The sequence below is a fragment of the Arachis ipaensis genome, chromosome B8 (assembly GCF_059453495.1).
Source record: "Arachis ipaensis isolate K30076 ecotype BB chromosome B8, ASM5945349v1, whole genome shotgun sequence".
Lineage (NCBI taxonomy): Eukaryota > Viridiplantae > Streptophyta > Magnoliopsida > Fabales > Fabaceae > Arachis > Arachis ipaensis.
The window spans coordinates 63,801,629-63,814,043 of NC_142443.1; the positions used below are offsets into that span (position 1 = coordinate 63,801,629).

At 40.2% G+C, this 12,415-nt stretch overlaps 2 non-coding genes across 2 annotated transcripts; both read right to left on the reverse strand.

Moving 5' to 3' along the window:
• Nucleotides 1–2,887: 2,887 nt before the first annotated feature.
• Nucleotides 2,888–2,991, reverse strand: LOC148548349 (small nucleolar RNA R71). Its single transcript, XR_015898303.1, has one exon. It is a non-coding gene; the product is annotated as a small nucleolar RNA R71 (small nucleolar RNA).
• A 9,068-nt stretch (nt 2,992–12,059) lies between these two features.
• Nucleotides 12,060–12,163, reverse strand: LOC148548350 (small nucleolar RNA R71). The gene has a single exon (XR_015898316.1). It is a non-coding gene; the product is annotated as a small nucleolar RNA R71 (small nucleolar RNA).
• Between the last annotated feature and the right edge of the window lie 252 nt (nt 12,164–12,415).

The following is a 12,415-nucleotide window of genomic DNA, read 5'->3' on the forward strand; positions in this document are numbered from 1 at the left end:
TCCACGTTTAACCTCCAGTTTAACCTTAAACTGGAGGTTAAACGCCAGAAAAGGGAAAAGCACCAGGGAGCCATTTCCACGTTTAAGCTCCAGTTTGACCTTAAACTGGAGCTTAAACGTGTTCGACCAAGTTTCTCCTCCAGGGTTGCTTTCTCCATTTCCACGTTTAAGCTCCAGTTTAACCTTAAACTGGAGCTTAAACGTGTTCGACACCTCCAGGGCTACCTTTCTCAGCTTCCACGTTTAAGCTCCAGTTTAACCTTAAACTGGAGCTTAAACGTGTTCGACCTCCAGGGTTGCTTCCTCCATTTCCACGTTTAAGCTCCAGTTTAACCTTAAACTGGAGCTTAAACGTGTTCGACCTCCAGGATGGCTTTCTCTATTTCCACGTTTAAGCTCCAGTTTAACCTTAAACTGGAGCTTAAACGTGTTCGACCTCCAGGATGGCTTTCTCTATTTCCACGTTTAAGCTCCAGTTTAACCTTAAACTGGAGCTTAAACGTGTTCGACCTCCAGGGCTGCCTTTTCTATCTCCACGTTTAAGCTTCAGTTTAACCTTAAACTGAAGCTTAAACGTGTTCGACTATATTACCCTCCAGGGCTGCCTTCTTCCATTTCCACGTTTAAGCTTCAGTTTAACCTTAAACTGAAGCTTAAACGTGCTTCCACAAAAGGCATCACTGGAAGTGTCTGGCGTTTAAGCTGCAGTTTAAGCTTAAACTGCAACTTAAACGCCACTCTTGGAAAAGGTTTCTGGGCCAAAAATATTGCGGTTTAAGTTAGTATTTGAGCACAAACATTAACTTAAACTTACTCTGGTATGAAACCCAATTGAATATCATGGTTTATGGGATTGGGCCTGAAGGATTGATGAGTCTGAAATTTCAATTTATTGAGTCATGTGTCATTATTTGATTATCACTAAGTTGGCTCAATGAATGTTACAGAATTTGGATCAACAGCCTCATCAAGATTATGGATCATAAACCCAAGTCAAAAGGAAAGCAGGGAGAGGCCTCAAAGCCCAAGAAACACAACAGAAGCTCAATATAGAAAGTGTATAAATAGGATAGAATTTAAGTTAGGGAGCACTTTTACTTTTTCATTTAGCTAGTTTTCATATCTTTGTAGTTGAATTCAGAGCTATGACTCACTAAACCCCTTTCATTGGGTTAGGGAGCTCTATTGTAATTCAATGAATCAATAATAGTTTATCTTCTTCTTCAATCTTTTCTCTTGAATTTTGTTAGAAAGCTTCTCGATCTAATTCCATTGGGTAGTTGTCTTGGGAAAGAAACTACCCATAATTGGAATCCTTCGGAACCTTGGGAAAGGAATGGAGGATTCATGCTAGAGAAGCTTTCTCACAGTGAATTGGATTGGGGTTTGGATGGATATTGTGACATGTAATCCTACCAAATTGTGGTTCATGAAACTGTGTGGTATAATCAGTGATCGAGCATCATCTCTTCTTATGAACATTTAAACCAAGGGATTGGGAATTTGTTTGTTTTTAGAGAGAATTGGTGAGCCAAGGGATTGGGATCCAATCATATAAGATTGCCAAGCAAAATTCAATGAACGCATTGGTTGAGGAAGAGATAAACATGTTTTGATTCGGAGATCTCAATATCTCCTAACACCCAATGAATTCCCCATTTCTGATTTCCACTTTCTCTTTATATTCTGCAACTCAATTCATGCAATCACCCCCATTCCCTTTTAATTTCAGCAATTTAGCGTCTGCTCTTTAATTCATGCAATTTAAGATTCCGCCATTTCAATTTCTTGTCATTTACTTTTCCCGCCAATTTTACATTCCGCAATTCTCATCTAAATCTTGATTCCGCTCAACTAGAACACACTTCTAATCCGAATTGCTCACTCAACCAATCCTTGTGGGATTCGACCTCACTCTATTGTGAGTTTTTACTTGACGATAACCGGTGCACTTGCCGGAAGGAATTTTGCCGATCGTGCAATTTCCTAAATCGTAGCATAACTAGTTTATGCGCATCAAGTTTATGGCGCCGTTGCCGGGGATTGGTTTTCGATTGACAATTCTCCAATTGGAAGTTAACTAGATTGAGCATTTTTTTTGTTTTGATTAATTCAGTACAAGTTACTTGTTGAATTTTAATTTCTGCACTTTGTTACATGCTTTCTTTCTTTATGCCTTTAAATTCAAGCAACTAACTCACTGACTCACTAACTGTTTGAATTAATTCCTCAATTGCTCTAACCATACTCTTCCATTAACCAAGAGTATTTCACTTGTTTGTTGCCTGTGCTGTGTTCTTGTATGACAGGTAGGAGAGGAGAGACATCAACTCCTCCATATACCGAACCAGAGAGGACCCTTCATAGACTTAGAAGGGAAGCAAGAGGGAAGAGAGTACTGGGAGAAGAAGAATCTGAAGGAGAATCTGAGGACAATTTTGAGGAAGCTCTAGATCTCAACATGGATAGAGAAGTTCACAACCATGAGAGAGCTGATGGAAACAATGCCATTCCTGAGAGGAGGGTTCTTAGTTCATACATAAACCCAACCTCTGGGAATTGTAGTAGCAGCATTCAGAAACCACCCATTCAGGCCAACAATTTTGAACTCAAACCACAGCTAATATCACTTGTGGAGAATCATTGTTCATTTGGTGGGAGTGCTAATGAAGATCCCAACCAACATCTCACAAAATTCCTGAGAATTTGTGACACTGTGAAGTCCAATGGAGTCCAGGAAGATGCCTATAAACTGCTTTTGTTCCCATTTTCAGTTAGGGACAAAGCAGCTAAGTGGCTGGAATCATTCCCAAGGGGGAGTCTAACAACATGGGATGAGGTGGAAAGCAAGTTTCTGGCACGTTTCTACCCCCCACAAAAGGTCAATAGGCTTCGATCTGAGGTTCAGACTTTTAGACAACAAGATGGTGAAACTCTCTACGAGGCATGGGAGAGATTCAAGGATTTGACAAGGAAATGCCCACCAGACATGTTCCATGATTGGGTGCAATTGCATATTTTCTATGATGGACTGTCTTATGAATCAAGGAAGGCTGTAGACCATTCATCAGGAGGTTCATTGAACAGGAAAAAGACTGTGGAAGAAGCCATTGAAGTGATTGAGACAGTGGCTGAGAATGAGTACTACTATGCATCAGAGAGGCACAACACTAAGGGAGTCATGGAGCTGAACCATGTTGATACAATTCTAGCCCAAAACAAAGTGTTTGCCAAGCAACTAGCAGAGCTTACCAGGCAATTAGAAACAAAGCAAGTGGCTGCAATACACACACAAGATCAAGAGGAAGTAAGCATTGAAGGAGGTGATTGGGAAGAGGCCAACTATGTGGGAAACCAACAAAGGCAATCATATGATCCACATTCCAACACTTACAACCCAGGATGGAAAAATCACCCAAACTTTGGGTGGGGGAACCAACAAACCCAACCACAAAACCACAAACCTTACAACCACAACCAACATAACAATTCCACATACCAAAACTCCAACCAAAGATCATACCAAGCCACACAAAACACTTACTCCAAACCATCATATCATGGCCAAAATAATCAACCTACCCAACCTAATCCGAACCAACAATTTCAAGATCAATTAAACCGGATAGAAGGAATGCTTGCAACCATGAGTCAAGACATAACCGAATTGAAAGCTTTTAAGGAAGAAGTAAATTCTAACCTGCAAAACCAAGGAGCTGCCATCCAGAAGCTAGAAAATCAAATTTTGTATTTATCTAAGCAAACCCCTGGGACAAGCGTTTCTCATGCTGCCAAGGCTATTGCAAGGGAAGAATGTAAGGCCATAACCCTCAGAAGTGGAAAGAATCTAAAGGAGATCTCAAAGGAAACCACAGAGGCTGAAGCAAGGGAACATGTGAGAGACAAGGAACAAGGACAATCTTTTACACCGTCCGAAACAAAAGAAAAAGAAAAAGAGGTCCTGAAGCCTTATACACCTAAAGCACCATATCCTCAACGTTTGATGAAAAGTGAAAAGGATGGTCAATTCTCCAGGTTCTTGGAGATTTTCAAGAAGCTCCAAATCAACATTCCGTTTGCTGAGGCAATAGAGCAAATGCCACTCTATGAAAAATTCTTAAAAGAATTAATGACCAAGAAGAGAAGCTGGAGAAATGAGGAAACTGTGTTGTTAACTGAAGAATGCAGTGCCATCATTCAGCACAAATTGCCTCAGAAATTGAAGGACCCAGGCAGTTTCCAAATCCCCTGCATCATAGGAGAAGTCATGGTGGAGAAGGCCTTGTGTGACTTAGGGGCCAGCATCAATTTGATGTCTCTAACAATGATGAGAAGAATGAAGATTGAGGAAGCCAAACCAACAAGAATGGCCCTCCAATTGGCAGATCGAACTTTTAAATTCCCTCATGGGATAGTTGAAGATTTGTTGGTGAAAGTGGGAGATTTTATATTTCCTGCTGATTTTGTGGTGTTAGATATGGAGGAAGAAGCCAAAGCTTCAATAATTCTGGGAAGACCCTTCCTAGCTACTGCTGGAGCCATCATAGATGTACAAAAGGGTGAACTCACTCTTAGACTACATGATGAGAAATTGGTGTTTAACGTATTCAAGGCAATGAGCTATCCATCAGAATCACTAAGGGAATGCATGAGGGTTGATGTAGTGGACATTGCAGTACAAGAAACTTTTGAGGAGACAATAAAGGAAGTGGCAGAGGAGGAGTTCACCAAGGATATTGAAGTTAGTGACATCAAGGCTGCTGAAACAACCATGCTAAGCATGCCAGAGAGAGTGAAAGAAGAGAAGGAAGCACCAAAACCTGAGCTCAAAGCATTGCCCCCTAATCTCAAGTATGCATACTTGGGTAGTGATGAGAGTCACCCTGTTATCATTAGCTCAGCCCTGAGCCAAGAACAGGAAGAAGAATTGATCAAGGTGCTACAAACTCATCAAGATGCCATTGGATGGACCCTAGCCGATTTGAAGGGGATAAGTTCATCCATATGCATGCATAAAATCTTGTTAGAAGAGGATGCTAGACCCTCCATTCAAGCTCAGAGAAGATTGAATCCCATCATGAAAGAAGTGGTACAAAAGGAAGTCATGAAGTTATGGCAGGCAGGGTAATCTACCCCATTTCTGATAGCCCATGGGTTAGTCCCATCCATGTAGTTCCCAAGAAAGGTGGCATAACTGTGGTGCCAAATGAGAAGAACGAACTCATACCCACAAGAACCGTCACTGGGTGGAGGATGTGCATAGACTACAGGAAGCTCAATGAAGCCACCAGAAAGGATCATTTCCCACTCCCATTCATGGATCAGATGCTTGAAAGGCTTGCCGGACATGCTTACTATTGCTTTTTGGATGGATATTCAGGCTACAACCAAATAGTAGTTGATCCTAGAGATCAAGAGAAAACATCATTTGTTTGTCCATATGGAGTTTTTGCTTATAGACGCATGCCCTTTGGATTGTGCAATGCACCTGCCACTTTCCAAAGATGCATGCTGTCCATCTTTTCGGACATGATTGAAAAATTTATTGAGGTCTTCATGGACGATTTTTCTGTGTTTGGAAATTCTTTTCCTAGCTGCCTACACCACCTTGCCTTGGTGCTTAAGAGGTGCCAAGAGACTAACCTAGTATTAAACTGGGAAAAGTGTCATTTCATGGTCACAGAAGGAATAGTCCTTGGCCACAAAATCTCTAATAGAGGCATTGAGGTGGACAGAGCTAAGGAATTTGACATTGAAATCAAAGACAAGAAGGGTGTAGAGAACAAGGTGGCAGACCATTTATCAAGAATACCATGTGAAGAAGGAAGCGCACAAAGCACACATATAAATGAGTGCTTTCCTGATGAACAACTCATGGTAATTCACAAAGCACCCTGGTTTGCAGACATAGCAAACTTCAAGGTCACTGGGAGTTTACCGTTGGAATTTAACAAACATCAAAGGAAGAAATTGGTAAATGATGCCAAATACTTCATCTGGGACGAACCATACTTGTTCAAAAAATGTTCCGATGGCATACTCAGAAGATGCATATCCGAGGAAGAAGGAAAGGAAGTCTTATGGGACTGCCATGGCTCCACTTATGGAGGACATTTTGCAGGAGAAAGAACAGCAGCTAAGGTGTTGCAGTGTGGTTTTTATTGGCCCACTATCTTCAAAGATGCAAAAGAATTAGTGAAGCACTTCCATGAATGCCAGAAAGCGGGGAACCTGCCAAGAAGAAATGAAATGCCACAACAATTCATTCTGGAACTTGAATTGTTTGATGTATGGGGGATAGATTTCATGGGACCCTTTCCCTCCTCATACTCAAATAATTACATTCTGGTGGCAGTAGACTATGTCTCCAAATGGGTTGAAGCAATAGCAACTCCAACCAATGATAATAAGGTAGTCATGAACTTCCTCAGAAAACACATTTTTTGCCGTTTTGGGGTTCCAAGAGCAATCATCAGTGATGGAGGAAGTCACTTCTGCAACAAACCATTAGAGGCATTGCTTCTAAAATATGGAGTCAAACACAAGGTAGCCACACCATACCATCCACAGACAAGTGGGCAAGCCGAAATATCTAACAGAGAACTCAAAAGGATCCTGGAAAAGACTGTGGGAACTTCAAGGAAGGACTGGTCGATTAAGCTAGATGATGCTCTTTGGGCATATAGGACAGCTTTCAAAACACCAATTGGAATGTCTCCTTACCAACTAGTATATGGAAAAGCTTGCCATTTGCCACTGGAGTTGGAGCACAAGGCATACTGGGCCTTGAAACTTTTGAACTTGGACAACAAAGCTGCTGGAGAAAGAAGGATGTTGCAAATTCAAGAGTTGGAAGAATTCAGAGCGGAAGCTTATGAGAATGCCAAAATTTACAAAGAAAGAGCAAAGAAGAAGCATGACAGCAACATAGCCCCAAGGAAATTTGAAGAAGGACAAAAAGTATTGCTCTACAATTCTAGGCTGAAGCTATTTCCAGGGAAGCTAAAATCAAGGTGGTCTGGACCATTCCTTGTCACCAAGGTCTCCAAATATGGACAAGTAGAAATCATGGAAGAAAAGTCACAACGAACCTTCATTGTGAACGGTCAAAGACTCAAACATTACTTGGGAGATGTGGAGGAGAAGGACAAAGTTAAATATCACCTCAACTGAGGAAGCTGACCGTCAAGCTAATGACGTTAAAGAAGCGCTTGTTGGGAGGCAACCCAACCTGAGGTAATACCCTTTTGCTGTTTCTTTTATTTGTTTCAATAAAAAGGGTGAAGTAGTTTCTGTGCATTGCAAAGAATTAAGTTTGGTGTTTCGCACCAAACAATGAATTCGTGGATCAATAATTCAAAGGGGAATGTGTGACTCTAAGTTTGGTGTTCCACCATAAAGATCAACTGAACACAACAACCTTTGAATTATATGAAAGGAACAACCATTCTAAGCAGTCACAGAAATGCTTAAAACCCTTAGCAGCAACTTCATTCCAAAGAGAACTCAAGGATTCAAAGCACAGAGAAGTAAGTGGGAGACTAAGTTTGGTGTTCACACACCAACTTAAGACTCAGATACTTACCCACACATAGTTGAGCTAACCACTCAAGTGCTTGAGAAGCAAGCAACTTCATCACTCTTTGCAGGAAAGGAAACAAGGATCTTAAAGCATGAAGCAACATTTAGGAGAAGAAGGAGAAATCAAATTGTTTCCTGGAAACAAAGAGAAAACAAGGAATTTCACAAGGTGGTATTGTTCCTTGATAATTCTTTAAAAAGGGCAAACAAAAGCATGCTTGTTCTGGTTTAAACTGTAAATGTTGAATCTTTCTGGAATGTGAAGTTTTTAGTATATTTGTCTGTTTATTGCTTTGAATAAAGTGAATGCCTAGATGTTTGGATATAACTTCACCTTCTTAAACAAATGCTTGCCATGCTTGTTCTGTTTCCAAAAATAAAAGAAAAGCTTTGAACAAAAGTAACTTGGCTCAATTAGTGACAAATCAAGTAGAATTAAGTGGTGGTATGCATGCTTGGTTGTTTAGTCAGATCACTAGAAATAGAGTGTAGAATTATCATTTTTTGTGTAGAAATTGAAAACTGTCTATGGATCTTGATGAATAAAAGTCTTTGGCCATGAAAAAGAAAGAAAAAGAAGAAGAAAAAGCCACTGAAAAAGGGCAACCAAATAAGCTAGGCACCAATGGTTTGAACTTCTGAGACAAATGCCTGTGGTGTTTATGTATTAAGGATATGCTTGGATGAATAGGTTCTGAGGAGTGTTTCAACACTTGGTAACTTGGGTTAACTAACCCGGGATTATCAACCAAAAGTCCATTATCAAGAGCAACCTAAATACAAAACATTTAGTCACATAAAGAGGTGCTGGGCACCAATGTCTCAAGAAGAAATGTGAACTAAAATGCCTAAAGTGGATATGTGTAGTGCACTGATAAGAAAAAGAAAATGCCAAAGGCTTGTGCAACACATGACACTAAGCAAACAAGGAGCAAAGGAGCTCTAAGAAAAAGAAAAGAAAAACAAAAAAGAGAAAAGTGCCAAGGACATAAGAATAACAAGAGGCCATAGCAGTGTTTGATGGATGCAATGAAAAAGTGATAATCTTACCTGATAAGTATGAAAAAGTGATGCTGCAACTTTCTGCATAAAATCCTTCTGATGAACCTCAAATGCTTGCTAATAGAGCCAATGTAATTGCTTTCTATTTCATACTTTCTTCTCAAATAACTCAGGACTTGCTTAGGAACAAGCAAGTATTAAGTTTGGTGTTGTGATGCCAAGGCATCTTAGGCTAGTTTCACTAGCATTTTTCTGTTAGTTTTAGTTGTTTTATGCATTTTCTTGAGCTTAAAGTAACCAAGAATGGTCAAATGAATAACAAAGCAATGAACCATCCAAACAGTATGATTTTAATGCATATTCCATGAGTTTTAGTTATATTACTTGAATGCTATGAATGGAAGATTTCTCATGAAATTTTGCAAGACTTTGATGCAATTGTTTGGATGATATCAGGGAAGAAGAGGCTAAGCAAGGAAGCAACAAAATCAATAAAGGAAGCTTGAATATCACATGTGGAGTTTAAGTTCCAGTTTAAGCCTAAACTGGAACTTAAACGCCAGAATCAGGAAGGCTAAGAAATGCTGGAATTGAAGTTTAACCTCCAGTTTAACCTTAAACTGGAGGTTAAACGCCAGAATGAAAGTCTCACCAAAGAAGCATTTCCACGTTTAACCTCCAGTTTAACCTTAAACTGGAGGTTAAACGCCAGAAAAGGGAAAAGCACCAGGGAGCCATTTCCACGTTTAAGCTCCAGTTTGACCTTAAACTGGAGCTTAAACGTGTTCGACCAAGTTTCTCCTCCAGGGTTGCTTTCTCCATTTCCACGTTTAAGCTCCAGTTTAACCTTAAACTGGAGCTTAAACGTGTTCGACACCTCCAGGGCTACCTTTCTCAGCTTCCACGTTTAAGCTCCAGTTTAACCTTAAACTGGAGCTTAAACGTGTTCGACCTCCAGGGTTGCTTCCTCCATTTCCACGTTTAAGCTCCAGTTTAACCTTAAACTGGAGCTTAAACGTGTTCGACCTCCAGGATGGCTTTCTCTATTTCCACGTTTAAGCTCCAGTTTAACCTTAAACTGGAGCTTAAACGTGTTCGACCTCCAGGGCTGCCTTTTCTATCTCCACGTTTAAGCTTCAGTTTAACCTTAAACTGAAGCTTAAACGTGTTCGACTATATTACCCTCCAGGGCTGCCTTCTTCCATTTCCACGTTTAAGCTTCAGTTTAACCTTAAACTGAAGCTTAAACGTGCTTCCACAAAAGGCATCACTGGAAGTGTCTGGCGTTTAAGCTGCAGTTTAAGCTTAAACTGCAACTTAAACGCCACTCTTGGAAAAGGTTTCTGGGCCAAAAATATTGCGGTTTAAGTTAGTATTTGAGCACAAACATTAACTTAAACTTACTCTGGTATGAAACCCAATTGAATATCATGGTTTATGGGATTGGGCCTGAAGGATTGATGAGTCTGAAATTTCAATTTATTGAGTCATGTGTCATTATTTGATTATCACTAAGTTGGCTCAATGAATGTTACAGAATTTGGATCAACAGCCTCATCAAGATTATGGATCATAAACCCAAGGCAAAAGGAAAGCAGGGAGAGGCCTCAAAGCCCAAGAAACACAACAGAAGCTCAATATAGAAAGTGTATAAATAGGATAGAATTTAAGTTAGGGAGCACTTTTACTTTTTCATTTAGCTAGTTTTCATATCTTTGTAGTTGAATTCAGAGCTATGACTCACTAAACCCCTTTCATTGGGTTAGGGAGCTCTATTGTAATTCAATGAATCAATAATAGTTTATCTTCTTCTTCAATCTTTTCTCTTGAATTTTGTTAGAAAGCTTCTCGATCTAATTCCATTGGGTAGTTGTCTTGGGAAAGAAACTACCCATAATTGGAATCCTTCGGAACCTTGGGAAAGGAATGGAGGATTCATGCTAGAGAAGCTTTCTCACAGTGAATTGGATTGGGGTTTGGATGGATATTGTGACATGTAATCCTACCAAATTGTGGTTCATGAAACTGTGTGGTATAATCAGTGATCGAGCATCATCTCTTCTTATGAACATTTAAACCAAGGGATTGGGAATTTGTTTGTTTTTAGAGAGAATTGGTGAGCCAAGGGATTGGGATCCAATCATATAAGATTGCCAAGCAAAATTCAATGAACGCATTGGTTGAGGAAGAGATAAACATGTTTTGATTCGGAGATCTCAATATCTCCTAACACCCAATGAATTCCCCATTTCTGATTTCCACTTTCTCTTTATATTCTGCAACTCAATTCATGCAATCACCCCCATTCCCTTTTAATTTCAGCAATTTAGCTTCTGCTCTTTAATTCATGCAATTTAAGATTCCGCCATTTCAATTTCTTGTCATTTACTTTTCCCGCCAATTTTACATTCCGCAATTCTCATCTAAATCTTGATTCCGCTCAACTAGAACACACTTCTAATCCGAATTGCTCACTCAACCAATCCTTGTGGGATTCGACCTCACTCTATTGTGAGTTTTTACTTGACGATAACCGGTGCACTTGCCGGAAGGAATTTTGCCGATCGTGCAATTTCCTAAATCGTAGCATAACTAGTTTATGCGCATCAAGTTTATGGCGCCGTTGCCGGGGATTGGTTTTCGATTGACAATTCTCCAATTGGAAGTTAACTAGATTGAGCATTTTTTTGTTTTGATTAATTCAGTACAAGTTACTTGTTGAATTTTAATTTCTGCACTCTGTTACATGCTTTCTTTCTTTATGCCTTTAAATTCAAGCAACTAACTCACTGACTCACTAACTGTTTGAATTAATTCCTCAATTGCTCTAACCATACTCTTCCATTAACCAAGAGTATTTCACTTGTTTGTTGCCTGTGCTGTGTTCTTGTATGACAGGTAGGAGAGGAGAGACATCAACTCCTCCATATACCGAACCAGAGAGGACCCTTCATAGACTTAGAAGGGAAGCAAGAGGGAAGAGAGTACTGGGAGAAGAAGAATCTGAAGGAGAATCTGAGGACAATTTTGAGGAAGCTCTAGATCTCAACATGGATAGAGAAGTTCACAACCATGAGAGAGCTGATGGAAACAATGCCATTCCTGAGAGGAGGGTTCTTAGTTCATACATAAACCCAACCTCTGGGAATTGTAGTAGCAGCATTCAGAAACCACCCATTCAGGCCAACAATTTTGAACTCAAACCACAGCTAATATCACTTGTGGAGAATCATTGTTCATTTGGTGGGAGTGCTAATGAAGATCCCAACCAACATCTCACAAAATTCCTGAGAATTTGTGACACTGTGAAGTCCAATGGAGTCCAGGAAGATGCCTATAAACTGCTTTTGTTCCCATTTTCAGTTAGGGACAAAGCAGCTAAGTGGCTGGAATCATTCCCAAGGGGGAGTCTAACAACATGGGATGAGGTGGAAAGCAAGTTTCTGGCACGTTTCTACCCCCCACAAAAGGTCAATAGGCTTCGATCTGAGGTTCAGACTTTTAGACAACAAGATGGTGAAACTCTCTACGAGGCATGGGAGAGATTCAAGGATTTGACAAGGAAATGCCCACCAGACATGTTCCATGATTGGGTGCAATTGCATATTTTCTATGATGGACTGTCTTATGAATCAAGGAAGGCTGTAGACCATTCATCAGGAGGTTCATTGAACAGGAAAAAGACTGTGGAAGAAGCCATTGAAGTGATTGAGACAGTGGCTGAGAATGAGTACTACTATGCATCAGAGAGGCACAACACTAAGGGAGTCATGGAGCTGAACCATGTTGATACAATTCTAGCCCAAAATAAAGTGTTTGCCAAGCAACTAGC